The following is a 23473-nucleotide window of genomic DNA, read 5'->3' on the forward strand; positions in this document are numbered from 1 at the left end:
GTTAGGTACCAGTTCTAGTTCTAGTCAGGGTAGACCTACAAAGAACTATATTAGAAATATATATACAGTATATATTAACTACTTGCCAAAAGATTTGTAAATCTGTTCAGGAAATCTGGTGATTCACACATCCCTGCCACACTGCATAGCCAGGATATGTAAGAAGCCTGCTTCAGCTTCAGATCATATGGCAAGTAAATCAGTTCACATAAAATAACCATTTCCATGGAGTGTTTTATTTAAATCCCAAGTCCAGGCAAATAAAAAAATTGCCCTCACTGCAGGGGTTAATTGCTTGTTTATGTCTAGGGAAACTATAGAATTAAATATACTTACCCGATCCTCTGCTCCTCCCTGCAGCTAGACCGGCTGTTGCAGCCCCTGCACCCCCGGGCTCTAGTTAACCAGGGTCCTGATATAATCAAGGCCACAGCAGAGTCAATAGCTCTGCTCTGGATGTGAGGATAGAGGAACGGGAGCGCGCCAATCATTTCCGGGGGGGGGGGGGGGGGGGATAGAGAATCAGGTAAGTAAAACAGTTTCTCCTAACCCCTGGACAATACAAGCCATTAACTCTTGACTACTCCCACTACAAGGAATCTTTTTTTTTACCCAGAGATGGGCTTTAGAATTATATTTAGGAGTAATGCACATGAGCCATCAGTTTGCTTACCTATAAAACTGTCTGACTTACAAGGGAATGACTCCAGCTATGCATTAATAATTGAGCCATATGTACACACTTTCTACCTATTACACATTTTCTGTGCAGTCTTTATTTTCTCATTTATATGAAAGGTGCAGCAGGGGTGTGAGATTCTTATTTCTTTTGCATTGTTCCTTTACATGTCACTACCACTCCTTCCATGGGTTTTTTTAAAAAAAAAAAAAAGGAGATATTCACCCTGCATGCAGCCGCTGACACCAGCTGCACATGCGCTCTGAAGGTCCGGCATATCTTGACGGAACTTCAGAGTTCCTTGCCGGAAAGTGAACTCCCGGGCGCATGCGCGGGAGTGACGTCATCACGGCTCCGGCCACTCACTGCGCCAGAGACGCTGAGGGAACATGTCAGCTCCCTCAGCGGTGTCTGGGCGACCGTGTGGGGGCTTCGCTCTAAGGGAAGTATTTCCCTTGCATCGCATACTAGCACATTATGCCATTGTCCTGCAGGTTTTTTTTTTTTTTTTTTTTTTTTTTTTTTTTACACACAGGGGATACAACCGCTTTAAGCTTTTAACAGTGTGCATAACAGCCAGAAAAAAACAGTGCACACTCTTAGAATATGGATTTATATATACCCAACTGAGGGGAAATAGTACTTGCACACTAACAGCTGTCTACACCTGAGTACCTTTTTTGGTTGATGCTGGCTGAGTGTTATTCCAGGATGGCAGTAATATGCTGTGATAATGAAAGCTGGACATATAAAGACTTCTAGAATCCTTTTTCTTCGCCTAAATTCTGGAGCTGTGGCAATACTTTCAGCAGTCCTTAGGGCTCGTTCACACCATGTCTGTTAAACTGCACAGATCTGTAACACATGCTCAACCCTTGCTGGACTCCCTCTCAAAGTCCACATTAACCTCATGTGGGTGCTTGTGGCTCTCCTTGCCAAATGGCTGTAAAGAAACTGCAAGAAAGATTTGTGCCCGTGGCCACAATTGCTATTTCGATCTTGCAGGCATTCTGAAAACGTGCCTGCCGTTCCTTGTGTGGTTGGTCTCCAATGTATTTGGTCTCACACTCCCAGCTCATTTTCCAGAAGAATTCCATATTCTTAAACTTGCTCCTCTTATCGGGCACCACCCATAGTTTAGCAAGTCATATATAGCCTGCCTCTTTTCCTGGCTGGAGGACATTCAGCATCATCTAGCTTTTTCCTCCCAATCCCAACTGTCCTAGTGACAACATTGTGCATAGTTACTGGAATCCCTTTGTTATAACAAGCTATGTTGCACAGTGTATGAATTTGTTTAAAAATATGTAGCTAAATACCTTTTTCAGAGTGCCGATGTGTAGTCACAGGACCAGGACTAGAGCGGGAGAAGTGGAGATTCCCCTGACGTCAGCTGGGAGGAGAGCAGTAGGAAGTCACGTGGCCGCACAGCAGCGCTCTGCTTGCTAGAACAGAGGGGGTTCCAATAATTATGTACAGTGACTTTACAGCCACACGATATAGCAGCAGGAGGGCTCTCACATCACTGATAACTGAGCTGACAGAGAGGGAGGGGGTAGAGGAATAGACTGCAGGATGACGGAAGTATGTAAACTGACCAAGGTATCATGAATCAGCAGCCATGATTAGTGTGGTCAGCACACTTAGGGGGGACACAGGAACAGGCAGGATCAACCAGGTATTTTAAAGTATAGAATTGGACAAATGACACTGCAGAAGCAATGTGTTGTATTTTGTGCTTTAAAGGAACAGGATTTTATTTTTTTTATTATAGGATTGTATATATGGGATTGTAGGACTTATGTATTTATTTTTGGTTGAACAAGATGGACTTGTGTCTTTTATCAACCTATGTAACTATCAAATAGGTTACTCATAAATAAGTTTACAGAAATGTTATTTCTACTTTTATTTAGGCTATTTGTGATGATAAATCTTATTAGCATGTATTGTTTGTTATGGATCTGCCTCTTGAGGAGAGGCTTACATGTACATACATTATTATTTATTTTTTCTCTTTTGCTTTAATTGTCTTACTTTGAACGGTGCATCGTTACATACATGAATCAATGTATTCATTCTGTACTAGCCGTTGGGTTTCTATACCAATGTTTATCATGCTATTGACGCTCATGTCTTATAATTTACACGGAACTCAATAAAACTTAATTTGTTAATTAAAAAAAAAAAAAAAAAAAAAAAAAAACTTAGGCCCTTTCATTACTATACATTCCTCCATCACAGCAAACCATTAACGTAGCTTTATATAAACACAAGTTTACATGTCAACCTTGATTTTTATTTTCATCACAAAGACTTGTTCTTTAAAATAACATGCGGATGACAGCAGTTTTCAGCACATTTTTGCATTGTTACAACATACATTTTTACAATCTGTGCACCAAGTAACACACTGTTTATAACTACATGCTAGGTCAGAAAATTGTTTCCACATGCAAACTTTACATTTAATACGAAAATCCATTAAAATAAAAAAAATGATCTCGCCCTGCAACGTTCTCTTATGTCACACAATGTATACAAAATTATTTCATTAAATATCAAATGTTTAAAAAGCTAAAAATACTTTATGTAATATTCTTGATATTAATGTACCTTTCAACTTTGCACACAAAAATCTTATGTTGGATGGAAGTATTCACAGCTAAACTCTTGAATTTTAATAGCCACAGTTCATCAATAAAAATGTTCATGTTTGTGCCGTCATTTTATTAATAAACCATTAGCACCACCATGAAAACAACAATCCCCTTAAGGAAATGTACTGTTTTTTTTTTCTCGTTATGACTGCAAGCTTAGAAAGTGTCAGCGAGACTTCGATCATAAGGTTAAAGGTTCTGAAATGAGAATGAGTGAAATGAAAAGCGCAAAAAGGTAGAAAAAAATCTCCAGCATTTTATTAGGTGGCGTCGGAATAAATACTGGAAGGATTTCTGCTGCTTGTCATGTGATGAAGGTCAGGACAATCAGTTTGACAGGCGTGGGGTTTCCACCAGGACAAATAAACCTTGAACTGATATATGCCGTACACGCGAGGATAACATTATCCAAAATCAATTTTCTAAAGCAGGAAAGAGAAGGGGGGGGGGGTGTAGTCAATAAAATAATTCAGGCAGCAAAAGCTGCTGCATTTGGTTAGCTATACATGTACACTGATACAGAGAAGTTTCCAATGTTGCCTTATAATAGGGATTTTTTATTATTTTTTTTACTTTTAATACATTTAGGGTCCTTTCACACGGGTTTGCGGATGAAAAACGAACATAATGTATGTCTATGGGCTAGCGGACGTTAGCGGATGACCATCCTCTGACATCTGTTTTGTCAGTGGATGTCATCCGCTAACGTCTGCTAGCCCATAGACATACATTATGTCAGTTTTTCATCCGCAAACAGATGGATGAAAAACGGACATACGGAAGAGACCCTACAAAAAAAAAGTGACTGAACGGAAAAAATAACGGAGCTGACCGCGTGAAAGGACCCTTAGGATAAATATAAAGCAGCACCAGCACATCTTCATAAAAGTAAGGGTACCTATACACTAGGGATCGACCTTTATGGAAAAATAAAGACAATTTTTGACACAAATCTGGTACTGAACATGTTATTTTTTGTTTAATGGCTGGCTTGCTGGCACCCTGTGGTGGACGGGTGGCTTGCACAGGGGCTGTGGGCGGCTGGCTGGCACAGGGCCTGTGGGCGGCTGGCTGGCACAGGGCCTGTGGGCGGCTGGCTGGCACAGGGCCTGTGGGCGGCTGGCTGGCACAGGGCCTGTGGGCGGCTGGCTGGCACAGGGCCTGTGGGCGGCTGGCTGGCACAGGGCTGCTGTGGGTGGGTGTATGGCTGCGATACACTCCTGCGAGACTAGTCCGGACTCCAGATAAGGCTGTCCAAGGCGAGGGAGGCGGCCTATGAAGGAAGAATGGCGTCACTAAAATATTGGCAATATCGGCCAGTTCCAGGGTCGATACCGATATAATCGGGGAAAGTGCATATCGGCCTCGCTGATAATCGGCCGATCAGTACTATACACATGGGGTGACAATGACAGCACACTGATGTTGTGTAGGTGGAGCTTGAGTATGCCAACTGGTCCCTGTTCACCCCCCACCCCAGCTATAGGATTGAGCAGGTTAGGAAACATGTCCCAACCACTTAAGGTTCTCTTATGATGAGCTGATGCTGAAATCCACCTCCCGGCTCCATTCTGCATGGACAAGGCAAGAAACCTCCTTTACTACAACATTCTACAACTGCCATCTGACATGTTATAGAGGATGTTACCCCTACATTTCCTATTAATGTGTGTATGTTGTACCATGTGCTTGTGTTTAAAAGTATTTTGCATTTCTTCCTTTGCCTAAAATATCTGGAGATCCTGCCAGTCCCCCTGCCTTCCCATTTCAAACTGACCAAGCTAGGCATGAGAGCACATCCATCTCAGCGTTGTCAGTTTTCTGGCTGTGCTGGGAGCTCAGCCGGCCTGTTCTCCAATGACCAAGATTGTGTTTACATTCCCCCCTGCACAGCTCTTCACTGGGAAGATTATTGTATTTCTCTCCCCCCCCCCCCTCTGCTGACACTCCACCCTGTGATCTCCACCCCCAGCGCTCTAAGCCCCTTAGGCAGCAGAAAGCAGAGGTCATGTGATCACTGGTATTTATAAACGCCCGCTTGCTCTGAGGGCACTTGCAGCAGAGAAGAAGCTGAGAGTGCCATCGGGACACATCAGAAAAGATATAGGGGACCGCTCTGTGCAATACCCGTAAACTATTTCAGGGGAAAAAATTAGCCCTTAACTTTATTATTTACACTTTTATTCAGGCCAGATAGCAGAGCTCTCACCATACTTTTGGTGCCGTGACTCTTAAACAGATGCAACATTCTGTGATCTTCAGCACCAGGTGTATAGTGGGAGCCTGGAGCACTTTGCCGGGTGAAATGGTCTCAAGGACGTTGTATGAAGCATATTTATGATCTGCTGCAGAATGCCGTCAGATTACAAAGGAAGCAGATTTGGTTAAATTAATTGTAAAGCAAAACTCGCACATCTGACATCATCCCTACTCTTACAAACATAAATTAGGTATGGTTTAAACTTCAACATGAACTTTCCAGTCATGTGCTAAGTTAAGTCCCGGTTCACACATATGCACTGCGGGAACCCTGCCAATCCACTGAGGGTTCGGAACCCTGCGAATCCACTGCGGGAACCCGTATCGCATTCAACTTTTAGGCAGTTCACAATGCCATATACGAATCACTGGGGGGTGTTAATACATAGTTAACGACCCCCCCAAATCAGTTCCCATATCGCAGTGCGAACTGTCAGTTCGGACATGAACACCCATGCGGTCCGATTCTGGTGCGGACCCAAAAAAGGGTCCTGTGCGAGTTGTGTCCAAATGCGATGCAAATTCAGCCATACAATCTGTATGGTTGAATTTGCATCGCACAGACCTCACATGTGATTTGCAGAGCAGTGCGCTCCAAATCACATGTGATGTCTGTCATTGCATATATGTGAACCAGCTCTTAATGACAGCCAATTCAGAGGACCAAGAAAGATAGGGAAATGGGTCCTATCAATCAATGTAGATCACCCTGATGTTTTTGCCTTGATAGAACAAAACTCCTATTACTTTCTTGGCGCAAGAACATGATACACATATTAAACTAGTAAAAAGATTTTCTGCATGGCATGTATTTTATGGCTGTATTAGTTTCCTTTTTTGAAGCTGTCTTTTTTTCTATTTTCATCTATGATTCAGCCAGTATGTCTGTTTTAGAAAAGAAAAGCTCTCTTGCAGTTACAGGGATGAGACAGGCCATTTAACACCGGCAGAAGTGCTTTAAATAATCAGCCATTTATGTAAAAAATACTGTTTGCTTTAACGGATTATAAAGTATTGGCTGACATTTTGAATCAATGTGTTAGTGTATTTAGAATCTGCTAGTACTTCTAAACACTCCCCTCCCTCCATACTGACAATGCTGTCCCAAAGGTACTCCATGTACTCATTCATCCAAAGTGGGAGCACTCTAATACAGGGTGTGTGATACCTGGACAGATCACCAGGTGAAAACCGAGGGGGGAAAAGCCTATAGAAAGGAAATTAATGCAGCCACCACATCTAATGATCGGTAATCTGCAATATACTACATTTTTGGTTTTTGGGTTTAATAACGCTCTAATGCAGAGGATGCCTGGAGGTTAAAAATGAGACTTTAAAATCACTTTAAGGTCTACATGGCATGGTGTCTGCATCCCTGCATGACACAATAGTGTTCCGAATCCAATGCTCCTACCAGGTATTTTTGTATATTTTGAGGAGGTTATGTTGTATATTTTGCCTGATAGACATATCTTTATATCCATCAGAAATGTATTTGTTTCCAAATCATGTTCAGAGGACTATAAAAAGGTTTAAGAAGCTCAGCAAACTTTTCAGACAAGGAAAAAGCATTCTGAAAAATGAAAATGGGTTTTCTATTTTACCCTCTAATTGCAATGGACATCTACATTACTTACACCTTTTTATACCCTCTCAGACTCTGTAGTTTCAGACTTTACATCAAAATTCCCATCACTTTATCTGATGCTCCCATAGGGATTCGGTTTAATTATTTTATATGGCAGAGTATGCTGCACTCTGGTAAAAGCAAACATAATGAGAGCAACAGCGAATGTTGGATGGCTAACCTTTACTTCTGAAAAAAATAGATACCTGGTTATCTTGTTGAGCCCTAAAATCCAATACATTAAAGAGGAACCTTCTATCTGACCTTCCATCATTTTTTCATCTTTCCATCTATTAAATCTTCTTCCTTGTTTTAGCTTTGGATACTAAAACATTTTCCTGCCAGTAAATACCTTATACAGCCCACTGCCTCTTGTTTGGTAATTAGCATAGGCCAGTGATGGCAAACCTTGGCACCCCAGATGTTATGGAACTTCCTATGATGCTCAACTACACTGCAGAGTGCATGAGCATCATGGGAAATGTAGTTCCAAACCATCTGGGGTGCCAAGGTTCGCCATCTCTGGCCTAGGCTAATGACATCATGCACAGCTCGCTCTCTCTCTTGTGAGAGTTTGCCAGCTAGGGAGGAGGGATGAGTCATAGGAGAACCAAGGAGAGTTGCAGAGCTGGAGGCAAGCAGTGATGTTAGTGCGTCTGTCTGTATCGGTGTGCGACTATCTATTATATATATATCCCATGGACATGGTCTCATAGATAAGAAAATCTCTTCAATAGAGACACAGGTAGTGAAAAGAAAAAACTAACTTTGGTCTTGTACATTCTGCCTGTGCCTTCCTGTCCTGGTAACCCTAGTTTACAAAGCAAAAAAAGGGATAGGAGCAAGTGGAAATTTCACTAATTAGGTAAAAGCTTTAAAATCTTGACACAAATTTTAAAGTATATATGAACCCTTACCCTGTCAAACTCTCACGCGCATATATATATATATATATATATACATACATACATACATACATACATACATACTGCTTAAAAAATGAAAGGAACAATTTTAAATTGGCAATGGCATGCAGCCAGTTACTGGAAGCTGAAGGAATTGATACCACTGAATGGCCCCCCATACGTGCCTGACCAAAATCCAACAGAAACACCTCTGGGATATTATGTTTTGGTTCATCTGATGCCGCCAGGTTGCACCAGTCTGTTCAGGAGCTCAGTGATGCCCTGGTCCAGATCTGGGAGGAAATACCCCAGGACGCCATCAATCCTCTCATTAGGAGCAGGCTCCAAAGTTGTCAGGCATGCATACAAGCATGTGGGGGCCATATAAACTACTGAGTACCATTTTAAATTACTGCAATGAAATTTCAGCAAAATGGACTAACCTGGTACATCATTTTGTCACTTTGATTTTGGGGGAGTCTTTGAATTCAGCCCTCTGTAAGTTGATCGTTTTATTTTCCATCAAACCATGTGGCATCCTTTCATTCCTAACACATTACCCAGCCCATATCAGTATAGATATCCAGCATGATGTTTTTCCCCATTGAGATCTAATGTGTTTTCAAAGTGTTCCTTTAATTTTTTTGAGCAGTGTGCATATATATATTTATTATATATATACACATATAAACACACACATATATATATATATATATATATATATATATATATATATATATATATATATATATATATATATATATATATATAATATATACACATATACAAAAAGATACACACATATACATACACATGCATACATACAGTATATGATCACAATCTGTGTTCTCAGCTGCATAAGGGGCTTAGAGACCTGGGGGTGGAGAAGCAGCAGAACACTGATCTTTCCAGTGAATGGCTGTGCAGGGGGGAGCGTGTTGGCACAAGTCTTTTTTCCACTGGAGGACAAGCAGGCTGTTCTCCCAGCACAGCCAGAAAATTGACCACACTGGGATGGATGTGCTCTTATGCCTAGTGTGGTCAGTTTAAATATGAAAGCATGGGGACTGGCATAATCACCAGTTACTTCACACAAAGGAAGCAATACAAAGAACAGGATACTTTAAACGCAAGTACATGGTACAAAATGCACATATCAGGAGTAGTATGAGATGTTGTAGCATTTTTTTAACCCTACTCGTCATGTGGTCTTAAGAGCCCTACATTTGCTTGAATTTTATACGAGGTCTGCATTCAAAGTCCTTCAAGCTCTCTAGCAGGTTAATTGGCCCTACTGTAAGTTCTTAAGTTCTTGTAGGAATATTACATGTTAAAAGCCTAAGATCACCTTTAAAAAAAATAAATAAAACACTTTTTTGCCGGTAAAAGAAAATGCCCTTATTTGTGGTGCAATACCAGGTGGTGCAATACCAGGCTCCTGCAAACTGTCTGTAGAGCTGTCTGCCTATATCTCCAATACAGACAGTTACTGAACTCCAGGAAGATCAGTGAATTGAGAACAAGGGTCTGCCATAAGTTGACCGTAGTTGGCTGCTTCATTCATTCACAGTTTTCTGAATTAATGAAATACATGTGGGCAGAGCTCCGCATGGCCGTGCTGTATTTGAACTGTGACAATGGGTGCAAGGAGAAGATCAGAGGTTGCTGTCACCATAGAAGATCGAGTTGGGGTAGCGGCAGGCTATTTAGTAACATGTTACACCATAAATATGGGTGTAAAATGATATTAAAAGTGAACTTATCCTTTAAGGCTCTTTAGGCGCTTTTCCACTGTATGGTACTGCATTGTACGGGTTAGAACGGTTTGGTACAGCGGTGCTTTTCCACTACATGGTACAGCGTCGGTACGGCTCACTTAAACAGTACCACCTCTGTTGGGGTTCCAAGCAGGCTGTACCAATACCATATCCCACAATCCTTTGCATGCAGCATTGTTTGTTTGTCACTACTAGCCACTGATTGGTCAGAGAATTGTTGTAATCCCACCCACTTAGTACTACAACAGTGGAAAAGCAAACCGAGCTGAGTAGAGCCTATACAGTGCTGAAAGGTGCCAACTCGTACCACGCAGTGGAAAAGCAAACTGAGCCGAGCTGGGCCAAGCAGTGCTGAGTGGAGCCGAAACGGTACTTGCAGTGGAAAAGTGCCATTTGAGTGAAGAACTGATATACATTATCCAAGTACTCTATAAATACCACAAAATTATTAGTTCCATGTTAAAAGAAAAAATTTGCCACCTATAAAATTTAAGAAAGTATAACAAGCTATTACCGCATGAACTGGATAGGTTGCTCATGGTCCATTTACCAGCCTCTTCCTTATTAGTCCACGTCTTCATATAATGAAGATCACACATACATTCAGAATATTATGAACAAAAACTATGAACAAGACATAAAATGGAGCGAATACTACAATAAAACCTAGAAATAAATACCAAGTTAGTGCCGCCAGCCTTGGTGAAGAGAGGTCTTCTTTAGAACATCTGACACCTTTTTCCCATCAAGGTCAGTCATATGAATATTTACTATCTATCAGGGAATCTGAATGCAGTAGCATACCTCCTGCTGTGCAATTACGCAAAAACATTGGCTGTGCAAAGTGAGGGAGAAATCTGACTAAAATAACACATTTAGCTTAAATAAATTGCTCACTAAAGATATTAGATCACTTCATACAAAGGCAGAACCATAACTGCAGATGGGTATGACCACCGCTCTCACAATGGTCACACAACGCTTGTTGTTATAAAGCTTGATAATCGACCCTGAAAGCCTTCCAATAGGTGCTCCCAATTCAAATGTCGGATCCCAAAGTAGAAGTAGCCAGGCACAGTTGCCTGCGAAACATGTAGGCGGAGCTTCAGCACGGTTCGACGTCACAAGCTGGAAGTGCTTTACTGCTACAGTGGTTTTATTGATTCAAGGCTGTTTTATGATGATGTATCTGGTGAGTGCATTTTACTTTCAATAAATATACACCTGTAAAAACGTACTTCACCATGGTCTTCCCCCTGTTTTTTAACTTTTGGGAGTGACTGTGCCTGGCTACTTCTACTTTGGGATCCGACATTTGAATTGGGAGCACCTATTGGAAGGCTTTCAGGGTCGATTATCAAGCTTTATAACAACAAGCGTTGTGTGACCATTGTGAGAGCGGTGGTCATACCCATCTGGTAAGAGGCCAGCAGGCTACTTTGTGTGTGGTGGAGTGTGAAATCACTGTCCCTGTGATTTCATAGATGGATTGTCACACATTAAGGGTGTTGTCGGTGGACTATACAACTCATTTCAACAGCTTGAAGTGGACTTTCATATATTCATTTACACCATATGTTATTCTATGAGCGCTGCATTTTTTGTCTATAGTTTTTTATCACATTGTGGTTAATGCTGGCTGCTAATCTTTGAGAGCACGGATATTCAACAATTTTATTAGAACCATAACTGCAACCTAAAGAAGCCAATCCAAATCTTTCAGTGAAATGAAGTTAAAGTTTTGACTTCAGCTTTGTTTTTTTGCATTCAGTTACCGAGAGAACCTGTTAGGGAGGCTAAAGACAGGCAGATGTTTCTACAAGAGTGACAGTAAGAAAGACATCTGCCCAGCCTCAAACTTGTCAGTAACTGCTGCTACAAGGCTGTGACTACGAAGCACAGAAGTGATATAGTCAGTTACTTTGTTCCTCTTTATGAAATGTGGGAAATAATGGTCCTGTTGCACAGGTTTTCCAACAGTTTGCTGTCAAATCAGAATTCAAACCAGGATTTTTATGGTTTCCAGTACATTAAAAAATGAGTATTACAAAAATGTGGCAATGACATGTACTATAAGTAGCACACAGTAGGCAGGACTCAGGATTTTGCCAGTGAGGTTCCTTGGTGCCATGTCCAAATCATTCTCAGTCATTAGGTTCCCTGTTGTATTACAAGATAAACACTTCACATTTGTAGGCATGATAGCGTAAGATGAGCATGTTCACTCCATCTGGAAGAAAATGATATATGGAGTACTTAACTCATTTTAGGGACGATGGTAGGTGCTGCCATGACCACAGTGAACCCAGTCAAAGAGGGGAAAAAAAAACAAACATTCTACAAACCCAAGAGCAGAGAGACCAGCTAAATGATCACTTTAGTAATAACATCCAGCAGCTAGAAATCAATCTATAGCACATAAAAAATGTATAACCGCATGAAAATCTAAGAACATTTCCTCTATTAGCCTTGCACATTTAGAAAAGACTTTAAAAAGTATATTTTAATTTGCCAGAAGCTGAATGGGTGCAAAATATGGCAAGTCTTTCATAGGCAATAATGGCAAATCACAGATGAAATCAGTGATTTGAGATTTGCAAGTTAAGGTGCAAATCAGACCAGGACTGGTGACTTACAATATATTCCTTGTTGTAAGATGTACCCAATGTTAATGTTAATCGTGACTTGGACAACCATTTATTCATAATAGTAAAAGCTCATTCAGCTGTGTGGCTCTCCGTCATCTATCTGCTGGTGCTTGTACACACAACCCAGGCCAATGGATCACACAGTCCAGTCCTACAGCGATGGGTGATCTTTTGTCTTTATGATGTCAGGACTACTGCTGTATAGGACATTGTGTGATTAGAGCTCTGTATATGTACAAGCAGCTGCAGAAAGATACACAGCACCGAAGGCTGCGCGATCCTTTAGAATGCCAGCGCTGGTCTCCAGAGTAGCCCGTTTCCAGAGATCAACTCAGTCATTCCATTTCTTTTCCTAGCAGTATTGTCTGCCAGCAGGGAGGATGAGAGACTCGCTGATCATGCTGCTTTGCAATGGCAGAACAGATTCCTGTGGAACAAAGTACCACGTGCACTTACGCTAGATTCACACCTATGCGCTTTTGTGAGCCACATTTGCATGGGCATGGCAGCCCATTCAAATGAACGGGCTGTCGTGCCCGTGTTTCCGCAAAAAAAAAATGGTGCAAGCACCTTTTCAAAAATGCGGGCAAAAGGGAATTCACATGGTCTTCTGGACCATGCAATTTCCCTGCGGTTCCCCTAACCGCACTTCAATTTTATATGCGTAGGGGGTGTGGGTGCGGGTGCAGGAAATGCTGGGATTCCCGCAGTCACATGCGGAAGTGTGAACCAGGCCTTAGACCCCCAAAAGTATAAATAAAAGTTTAAGCAGTCTAGTGAAACTCCTTTATGTATAACAATGTGTCACCTGATATATCTAGCTATTTAGGCCTGTGTTCACAGAACAGTTGTAAACCAGATACCCCAAAGCCTGTAGTACCACACTTAAGTGACACAAAACTCTGGTAAAAAAAATAAAAATTCTATCAACGTATATAGTCTTAACTCAAAAGTGTACCTTCTATTGCTCTCAGCCTCATGTGTGTGGGTCTGTGTGTGGATCTGTAGTGCGCATACAGTAGATCACGTGAGCGCAAGTACACTTCTCTGTTGAAGCAAAGGGAAGTAAGGGGGGGGGGGAAGGTTCAGTAGCATAAAGACATTACAAGGAGACAGAAAAACACAGCAAGAAATGGATTTCATGAGAAATGGATTACAGGGCCATTAAGTAGTAGATGTGTATGAATGATTTTAGAATAAGAATATTGTTTAGTGTCGTTTATATACTGGCTTAAAGTGGCAAATATAAAATATTTATATGTAATTTTTCATAACCCCTCGACTAAAAAAAAAAAAAAAAATTGCAGGCCTTCTATTAGATTTATGCTCCGTTCACATATTGTCCTCTTGGAAGGCTGGCGGAATCTTAGCGATTCTGCCCGCAAATCCCAATCATTGCAAATCGCAGGATGCCGTTTGATTCTCGTGACTTACAATGGCACCCCAAACGTGGCGCGATTTTGCAGCAATTGTCGCTCCACAAATCACAGTAAAATCGAGCAAACAGTATCGCAGGATGCCTGTCTCCAAAAAAAAGTAAAAGAACTTCTTGTGGGCGACAGGCGATTCTGTTTGCACGATTTTACCGCAATTCGTTGGGCAACAATCATGGCAAAATCACGCTACGCTCAGGGTGCCATTGCAAGTCACGTAAATCTCAAGGGCGTCCCACAATTTTCAATGATTCAGGAACTCGGGCAGAATTGCTGCGATTCTGCTCGTGATCCGAGACGCCAATATGGGAACGGAGCCTGAGTTCTGAATATAAACACACAAAACACTAGGCATTACCTTTATAGTGTTAAGGTTCCACCACAGTAACAGAACAAAAGGCATTTTAAAATGTTGATCTATACTACATATTTAACAAGCACACTATAGATCCAATAAAACTGCCAAGAGAGAATAGTGTTTATAGAAACAGCTTTAGCAAACCTCTGTACCAGCTAACCATGTTCACAGGTCATGTTGTCCCTGCATTCCATACAACTAACGACCCAACCCCGTGTTCAATTTGCATCAGACAACAAGCACCACTTGGCTTCGGCCCAGGCTGTAGTGAGGACATGACCTGCGTTCAAGGAGTTGTCAAGCCCTGTTTTAACCACCCTTTCTTATTGTAAGATAAAGCCCTTAAATATTTAAAAGGTACGTAGAACCGAACAATGAACACCTCTTATTTGCTCCTTTTACTATGTGAGCTTTTTGATCAGTGCAAAAAAACCCTAATTGTGTCAGAAATTCAGAGCTGTTCTACACATTTCTAGTGTTTTATCAAAGAACCTGTGCAGCCCCCCCCAGTTTTTATCCCAGACTACAGAACGATTAGCCTTGATATTACAGTGATCTGAGAGTGGGAGGGTTTGAGCAGTTTAGCAAAAGACACTGAGCCTACGTTCACCTTGGTCCGATTTGACATGTGATGAGACATGTCAAAACGCACATCAAATCTAAGCCAATTGTCGGCAATGGCACCGTCCGAATCGGTGCGATGCCCAAACTGTACTACTTTTGGGGACTTCGGGGAAGGGGGCGATTTCAATAGACATCTGTGCAGGAACCCGCACAGATGTCTGTGAAATGGCCCCCGAAGTCGGACTTAAAATGCTGGTCTGAAATCGTGCAAGTTCAGATTTCAAACCGGCCTCAGTGTGAACTTAGGCTTACACACGTACCGATTGTCGGCCGTAAATATTCAGCCGATGACCGATCGGCCGATTGTAGGCTTGTTAGTATGATGCTTCCGACAGCGCATTTTCGGCCGAACAGAATCTGTCGTGCAAGCATTAAAATTTTTGTTGGCCGTCACCAGAACGGCCGATTGTTCGCCAGTCAGTACAGATTTCGGCCGACAGACAGCAGATTTGCAAGACTGGGCATGCTCAAAAAAGAAAAAAAAGACAAGGAAAGTTAACCATCACATGACATTACTTCTGCAGTCGGCTGTTGTTGGCCGACAAAATTAGTGTGCAGTCTTTTGCAGTTTTCAACAGACACGACAGCCCTGGACAAAAGACGGCCGATCGTTCGGCCGACGATCGGTACGTGTGTATGGGGCTTTAGAGAGGCTAAAACCATTCAATACACAAAAAAGTGGTCAGCCCAAAAAAGTATGATTAAAAGGCAAAGCTTTTTTTTTTTAGTTTTGGATAGAGCGGAGAGGGATTAGAATGCTTGTCAGTTTTTATTGCGGTCTGTGCCCCCGTTAAGGAGATTCACCATCTCTATTTGTCCTGTTTACAATTATTATTGAAAGTAAAACCCACAATTTCGGTTGTCCCAAGAAAAGTAATAGAGAGAAAATATTCTAATGGACACTAGTTCTGGTGACCTGGGAGTCCTCAAAGAATTCCCTAATTGCAGGGATTTCTGTCCGTTTGGATATGAGACAGGAAACAAAGGGAAATCTCTGCAATGGGATACAGATGGAGAAACAAAAATCTGACAGGGGTTATAATCCTCCTTTGCTCTATTCAAAATGGAAATAAAAATGTTTTGCCTATAGTTCTACTTTAAGAGTCTAGAGGATTTCTGGCAGATCAACAGATATATTTTTCTCTACTTGCAGGGGTCCCCTTTCCACTTAATAAAATCAAAATGCCAGAAGTCACATGCCATTGGTCACATTCTAATCATGTAACCGCAGTGATTGGCTGTCATAGTGGTAACATGTTCGTAAATCGCCCAATCGCTAGTATGCATCAGGAGCTTCCCGATACCCGCTCGTTACTATGCTGGGAGCGTACTCTCAGCACAGGAATGGGTTTACCCAGGGACACATATGTGGCTACTCGGCATTAAACCCCACCTGCTAAGAGGCTGCAAATATGTACCAAGTCAGCGAGAAGAGGTTTGTGGATAAAACTGTGGAAATGTGATTGATTTACAAAAAGATACGGCATATTTTTGCCTCAACATATCTTTATAGCTGAATTAAGGGCAGATATAAAATGACAAAAATTAGGGCAACCCCAAATCTTGAGGTTTTATTTTTAATGCAAGCAGTATAAGGAACCTGAATGTGACTAGGTATTGGCCTCTGGCAGTCCAAAGTAATGCAGGACTCAAATTGAAAGAGGAGAAAGGAGAACAGTTGTGCTGCAGTGCTCATGTGCCAATAAGGGACATGCTGAAAGATGAGTGTCAAATATAAGCTCATCATTCTGCTGTTTCTCCTTTACTGTCCAATCACAAATTGGAAGAAGACCTATTATTTAAAAGATGTGTGTCAATCGAAAAAAACAATCACACATGCAGATGGCTGCAGCACCGACCCCAGCTCCAGCTGTCCCCTGCTGCTTCTAGACTGGGAACTGAGCAATAAAAAGACTACTGATCACTCAGTTCTCAGTCTTCAGTGAGCAGCCACCGGCTCTCTGCTCTACTTTTCCAGCGTAGGAGCAGCTGGCTCAGGCTTTCAGCAGCAAGCTGAGTGGCTGAGCCAGCTGCTGGTCAGGCTTCTGTGCGGATCCTGACATTAAGGTCGGGATCTCTCCAGAGCCTGGATTGGCTTTGTGATGTCAGCAAACAGTGAGCGGAAAACAAGTCACACGAGTGCAAAACTAAGTGAACTCCTGTGAACCACAGAAGCAGTAGCCTCAAAAGCGCTCTGACATTACTTATCCTTCAACTGAATCAAATAAAAAATAAAAAAATCAGACCTCCTGCCCTGCCAGACAGGGCCATGCTGTGTGAAGAGGACCTAATACACTATCAGGTAAAGACAGCTTTTATATCAGGGTCTCCAAACTTTTTTAAACAAAGGGCCAGTATACTATGCTTCAGACATTAGAGGGGCTAGACTATGGCCAGTAAGTAGAAAAGGTCCTGGCGTCGGTAACAATGCCTCATGGGTGGTGCCAGAGGGAGTAATCGTGCCCCCGTCCTTGGCGTCAGTGGGAGGAATGGTGCGCCCCCGTCCTTTGTGTCAGTGGGAGGAATGGTGCGCCCCCGTCCTTGGTGTCAGTGGGAGGAATGGTGCGCCCCCGTCCTTGGTGTCAGTGGGAGGAATGGTGCGCCCCCGTCCTTGGTGTCAGTGGGAGGAATGGTGCGCCCCCGTCCTTGGTGTCAGTGGGAGGAATGGTGCCCCCGTCCTTGGTGTCAGTGGGAGGAATGGTGCCCCCGTCCTTGGTGTCAGTGGGAGGAATGGTGCCCCCGTCCTTGGTGTCAGTGGGAGGAATGGTGCCCCAGTCCTTGGTGTCAGTGGGAGGAATGGTGCCCCCGTCCTTGGTGTCAGTGGGAGGAATGGTGCCCCCGTCCTTGGTGTCAGTGGGAGGAATAGTGCCCCGTCCTTGGTGTCAGTGGGAGGAATAGTGCCCCGTCCTTGGTGTCAGTGGGAGGAATAATGTCCCATCCTTGGTGACAGTGGGAGGAATAGTGCCCCACTTTTGGCGTCAGTGGCAAGAATTAGGTCTCATTGCTTGTCAGTGGAAGGAATAGTGCCGCAAGAGACAGAAAAAGGCAAGCAAAGGGCCACATACGACCCCCGGACCACAGTTTGGTGACCACTGATATATAGTATGTAATTTGATTTTACACCATTTAATGGTTTCACTCAGCTTGTTCCTAATAGGCTGCCAATATGCTATCAATATATAAATATATACCTGTTAAAGAATTGCCCTTTTTGCATCTGCTCACTGCTGATATCTGGTGCTCCTTACAACGTAGGCCATGTCAAATGATCAATCTGCAGCAGAGAAACTTCTGTAAAAGCTACAGAATTGCTCACCTTAACAATATCATTGCTAAGAAAACCTGAATTTCAGTAAATGAAAGGTCTGTCACAGCCATTCTGGCGATTTGTAGCTCCATTGCCGAGCAATTAATTTTTGTAGCACTTGGAGCTACCTTGAAAATAGCCAGTTTCAGTAGCTAATCATGTTATCTAATGCAACTACTAGCAGTAATGGTATACCAGAAACATTTTATCTGCATACAGAAGTACTGTAGCCAGCTACAGGAAAATAAGCAAAGATGTATAGCTGTTATAAATCTCTGCTGGTGCGACATGGCTTAAAATGTGAAGGTAGGACAGTCACGGTGGCTGAAAAAAAAAAAAAAAAAAAAAAAAAACAACCACACACAGACATCTCTCATTGCCCTCTAGACTACGATCTACATAACAGTCACCACTAGCACACATTGTGAGTGTATCTTCCAAATATGGACACAGACCGGTAAAAACACTGACAGAAGATGTAAATATCCCCCCACTTCACCCAAAAATAGAAAAAAAAAAATGTTGCCTCTGGTTTCACTTTTAAGCATATATGCGAAATGGATTTTACGGTAAAACAAAAATCCAATTTTCTCTTTCATTCATTGACGGACACAGCTCCTGATCTTCTTAACCACTGGGACGTCCCAAAGCAGTGTTAAACATGAGGGGTGAGAACAGCAAAAAAGAAATTCCCAAGGCTAACTATAGACAACTAGGTAAACAGGAGCTCTACCAAAATAACTGGCGCTCACCTGAAAAACAATACACCCTCAAAGAGAGCCAAATCCTCTAAACAGCAGCCTGCAAAATCTTGCGGCCAAAAGGAAGCATCCGCAGATGCCAACACCTCTTCTTTCTAGAACTTTGTGAAAGTGTGCACCGACGACCAGGTGACCGCCTTGCAAATCTGCGTCACTGACACCTGATAACGGAAGGCCCAGGAGGCACTATGGGCCCGAGTAGAATGCGCCTTAACAGGGAAAGGAGGAACCTGACCCTTGATGGAATAGGCCTGAATCACTGTCTGTCTGATCCATTCAGAAATGGTCACAGAGGAAGCAGACAACCCTGTCCGAGGCCCATCCGTAAGCACAAATAGGGAGTCTGATTTCCTAAATGACTCCGTAGCGGCCAGGTACACCCTAATCGTCCAGACCACATCCAAGGCATGCAAAGCAATTGCCTTCTGATGTTTTGGCCTGGGACACAGGAAAGGCAACACAATTCCTTCATTCAAATGAAAATCAGAGAGGAAGGAACAACGGACAGGGGCAAAGAACCACTTTATCACTGTGAACCACCAAGTAAGGTAAACGACAGGGTAACTCCGTCAATTCAAACACCCTACCCGCAGAGGTGAAAGCCCCCAAAAAGGCCACCTTTTAGGACGGCGTAAGCAGTGGAATCTTCCGACACGCCCAAGGACCACTTCCGAAACAGAGAGCCAAACCCCTAGGGGAGCCGCATCCAAAAGAGACATCACAGATAAACTGCAGCCCCTAGACCAGCTGGTCCACCAGCTCAGCAAAAGCAGGGGGGAGCTACTCCCCCCTCCAGGTCATGGCGCAAAAGCCTAGCCCATTCGGTCAGAGTCTGCGACACCAGGGCAATAGTGAATATCAGCCTCAGTGCCGAACCAGCCAGGGTGTACAAAACATATTGTGGGCCACAGCCTCGGCCTTCCTGTCAGCCGGGTCCTTAAAGGCCGGGGACTCTTTAATCGGAATCAAGGTTGCCTTCTTTAACCTGGAAACCGGAGGATCCACCCCTGGTGGAACAGTCCACTTCTAAAGAAGGGACTCCTCATAGGGGGATCGCCTAGCAAAATCGCTTAGGGACCCCAAGGGGATGCTTTGGTCGCCCCCAATATTTAGTGACAATTCTGTCAAAATAGGAGGGGAAAGGGAACATCTTTTCTGCTCGGCTTGTTAATGCCAAAGAGAGCCTGCGCCTCCACCGCATCTTCAGCTGCGTACTCCATCTTTAAGGTCTCACGCACAGCTACATCAATGCATCCACCAGCGCCTTTTCATTTGCGGTTGCAGAAGTGGAGGAATCCTCCTCACTATCTGAGGATTCAGGGCGCATGGTCGCAGACCCAGCAGGGTGACCCACGTCCGCGGCGTCCGAATCAGATTCAGGACCTGAGACAGATGGGGCAGGGGCCCCTTTTTATGTAAATGAAGAAGAAAGTGGCACTTCCAGACCCAGGAACTTGGAAACTTGAGTTTTATTCTTCAAATCAAAGGTATAACATCAGACAAGACCACAAGACAAACTGGACAGCAGACGCGTTTCACACCTTGTGCTTATTCATTGCTGATGAATAAGCACAAGGTGTGAAACCACGGACCTTGGTGAGCACCCATTCCTACAGGATTGCCACAGCTGCTCGGGATCCATCCGGCTCAGCTGATTGCTTTCAGAGCGGTGATTTGTTTCATTTAGGGGCCCCTTTTTGCCAGCCCGTTGCCGAAAAGCCACCTCCATCCCGGACACAAAGGACTCCAGAACCGTTGTCAGTGCATCGATGGGACCCAGAGGGCCCCGCAGCCCTTAGAGGGGATTAGGTGGGGAGATGTGCTCCAAGGCCACAAATCCTCCCACTGATGCCAATGACGGGGCCATATTCCTCCCACTAATACCAATGACGGGGCCCTATTCCTGCAACTGATACCAATAATGGGGCCCAATTCCTCCTATTGATACCAATGATGGGGACCTATCCCACTGATACCAATGATGGGGCCTTATTCCTCCCACTGATATCAATGATGGGGCCCTATTCCTTCCACTGACACCAGCAATGGGGCACTATTCCTCCCCCTAATATCAATGACGGGGCACTATTCCTCCCACTAATACCAATGACAGGGCACTATTCCTCCCATGGATACCAATAATGGGGCACCATTCCTCCCAGTGACACCAAGAAAGGGACACTATTCCTCCTATTGACAAGGATGGGGCTCTACTTCTCCTACTGACATCAATGGGGAACTATTTCTCCCACTGACAGAAATGATGGGGCACTATTTGTCCCACTGACACCGATGATGGGGGGCCATTCCTCCCCCTGACACCAATGATGGGGCGCCATTCCTCCCATTGGCACCAATAATAAGGGACAATATTCCTCCGACTGACACCAATGAAGGAGCACTATTGCTCCCACTGACACCAATGATGGCACAGAATTCCTCCCACAGACATCAATGATGGGGCACTTATGCTCTGCACAATACTAATGATGTGGTATGGTTTACTCCCACTGACTCCAGGGCACTTTCTTCTCCCACTGGCCACAGTTCGGCACTTGTAAATTTTGAAGGACAGTAAAGTGGTCCTTTGTTTAGAAAGTTTGGAGACCCCTGACCTAAGGCATACCAACATGGAAGAAGTATCAGCTTTGAGAATATTGTATAAAAAAGGCTGCTTCAGCAGAGTTGGAACAGACTAATATTGCTCTATAGGTAGCAGGACACTTTATAGGGCAGACTTCAACATAAACAGTAGAATCTGGGATACCAGACAGGAGTCTTCCATGTTGCCAGGTGGATAGGTCTCTTTTGAACTGTAAGTCAGTTAAAATATGCTTCTGTAAAAAGATTATGATCATTGTCTCTTTAAATGAGGCCTTAATAAAAAAATAAAAAATAAAGGGGGGGGGGGGAAGAAAAAAAACACACACTAGCTTAAGTTGCAATCCATTCCATTCTTTTATTCCATTTTTTTTCCACTGCCACAGAGAGTAAATCTCATAAATATGCACTGCTGTATCTTGCTCAATTATTTCCATGCTTGGCTTTCCAACTATAATGTTAAACCAAATGTCTTTTCATTATCTGCAGTTTGAAGCAGCAGCATTTGCATGCGTTTGGATATTTCACCGTTACTTTAGTTCCTCAGACACAGAAACATTGCTATATCATGAAACCAATCGTTAGGAAACATATTTGGCAATGTATACTTACAAAGCAGGCTTTCAAGGTTGAAAACCATACTGCTATTAAATATCAAAAACTACCTAATTTATCAATAAAGTGCCAATAAAGTAAAAGGAGGAAACATAGCAACAGCTGGAAGATCAATACAGTCGTCTTACAGAATTATAAAAAGAATGAACTAGAGGTGCACCGAATGGAAACTTGGTGCCAAAACCAAATTTTCAGGATGCACGTGGCCAAAACCGAAAATGACAATTGAAAAAATAAAAAATAAATAAATAAATATATTCTATATATATATATATATATATATATATATATATATATTTTTTTTTTTATTTTTTTTTTAATATATAATAGTATTATATTCAACTTTTCCATTCAGATCATGAATTTATTAAATAAATATGAATTGTCGGCCATAAATGGCACCTTTAGCAAAAGAAAAGCTCAAGAAAAATGCATCCCTTTAAATTCTACATATGTCTTCACACAGGTGCATTGATCTTGCGTTGTGGTGTTAAAAATCTTGCTTGGGGCATTTTTGGTCAGTAAAAAAAAACCACCAAAAAAAAAAAAAAAAACACCAAAAAAAAAAAAAAGGCACGAAAAAGGCACAAACCCACATTGAAATGGATTGAAAATGCAGCAAGAACGCATCAATAATGCACCTGTTACATTTATGTGGTTTTTGAGTAACATGACCCATGAAAAACACACGAGCACAGTAAAATCGCGGCAAAATTGCATGCTTTTTCATCACCTTTTTCTCTATCGGCAAAATGCTGAAAACACCATTTTAGCCCGCCAAAATTTCAGTGCATCCCTAGAATGAACACCAGTGACTTCTTCAGAAGTCTATGGTGTCTTAAAGGAGAAGTACAGCCAAAGCTCATTTGGCTGTACATCTATGAATCACAGGAGTTGTTCTGCACAGTTCGTTCTGAACTCCTGTGACACATTTTTAGCAGAGAGCGGGCTGAAGTCCTCACTCTGCTGACGTCAAAGTAGTCCATTCAGGCACCGTGTCATCATAACAACGGAAGTCAGGATCCGTCAGGTGCCTGGAGCATTACCCGGCTCAGCCGCCGAGAGCCTGTCAGTCAGCAGCTCTCCGCTCTGCCCCTCCTCGCTCACTGAAGAGCAGGGCTGTGTAGGGGGTGGAGCGGCCGGCTCAGGCTCATATCTGCCTGTATTTCTCAGCAATGAATAAACCATTGATCCTGACCAAATCCCCAACTCCATTTG

Source organism: Pelophylax lessonae (genome assembly GCF_965119305.1).
Source record: "Pelophylax lessonae genome assembly, chromosome: 12".
In the NCBI taxonomy this organism is placed as follows: Eukaryota; Metazoa; Chordata; class Amphibia; order Anura; family Ranidae; genus Pelophylax; species Pelophylax lessonae.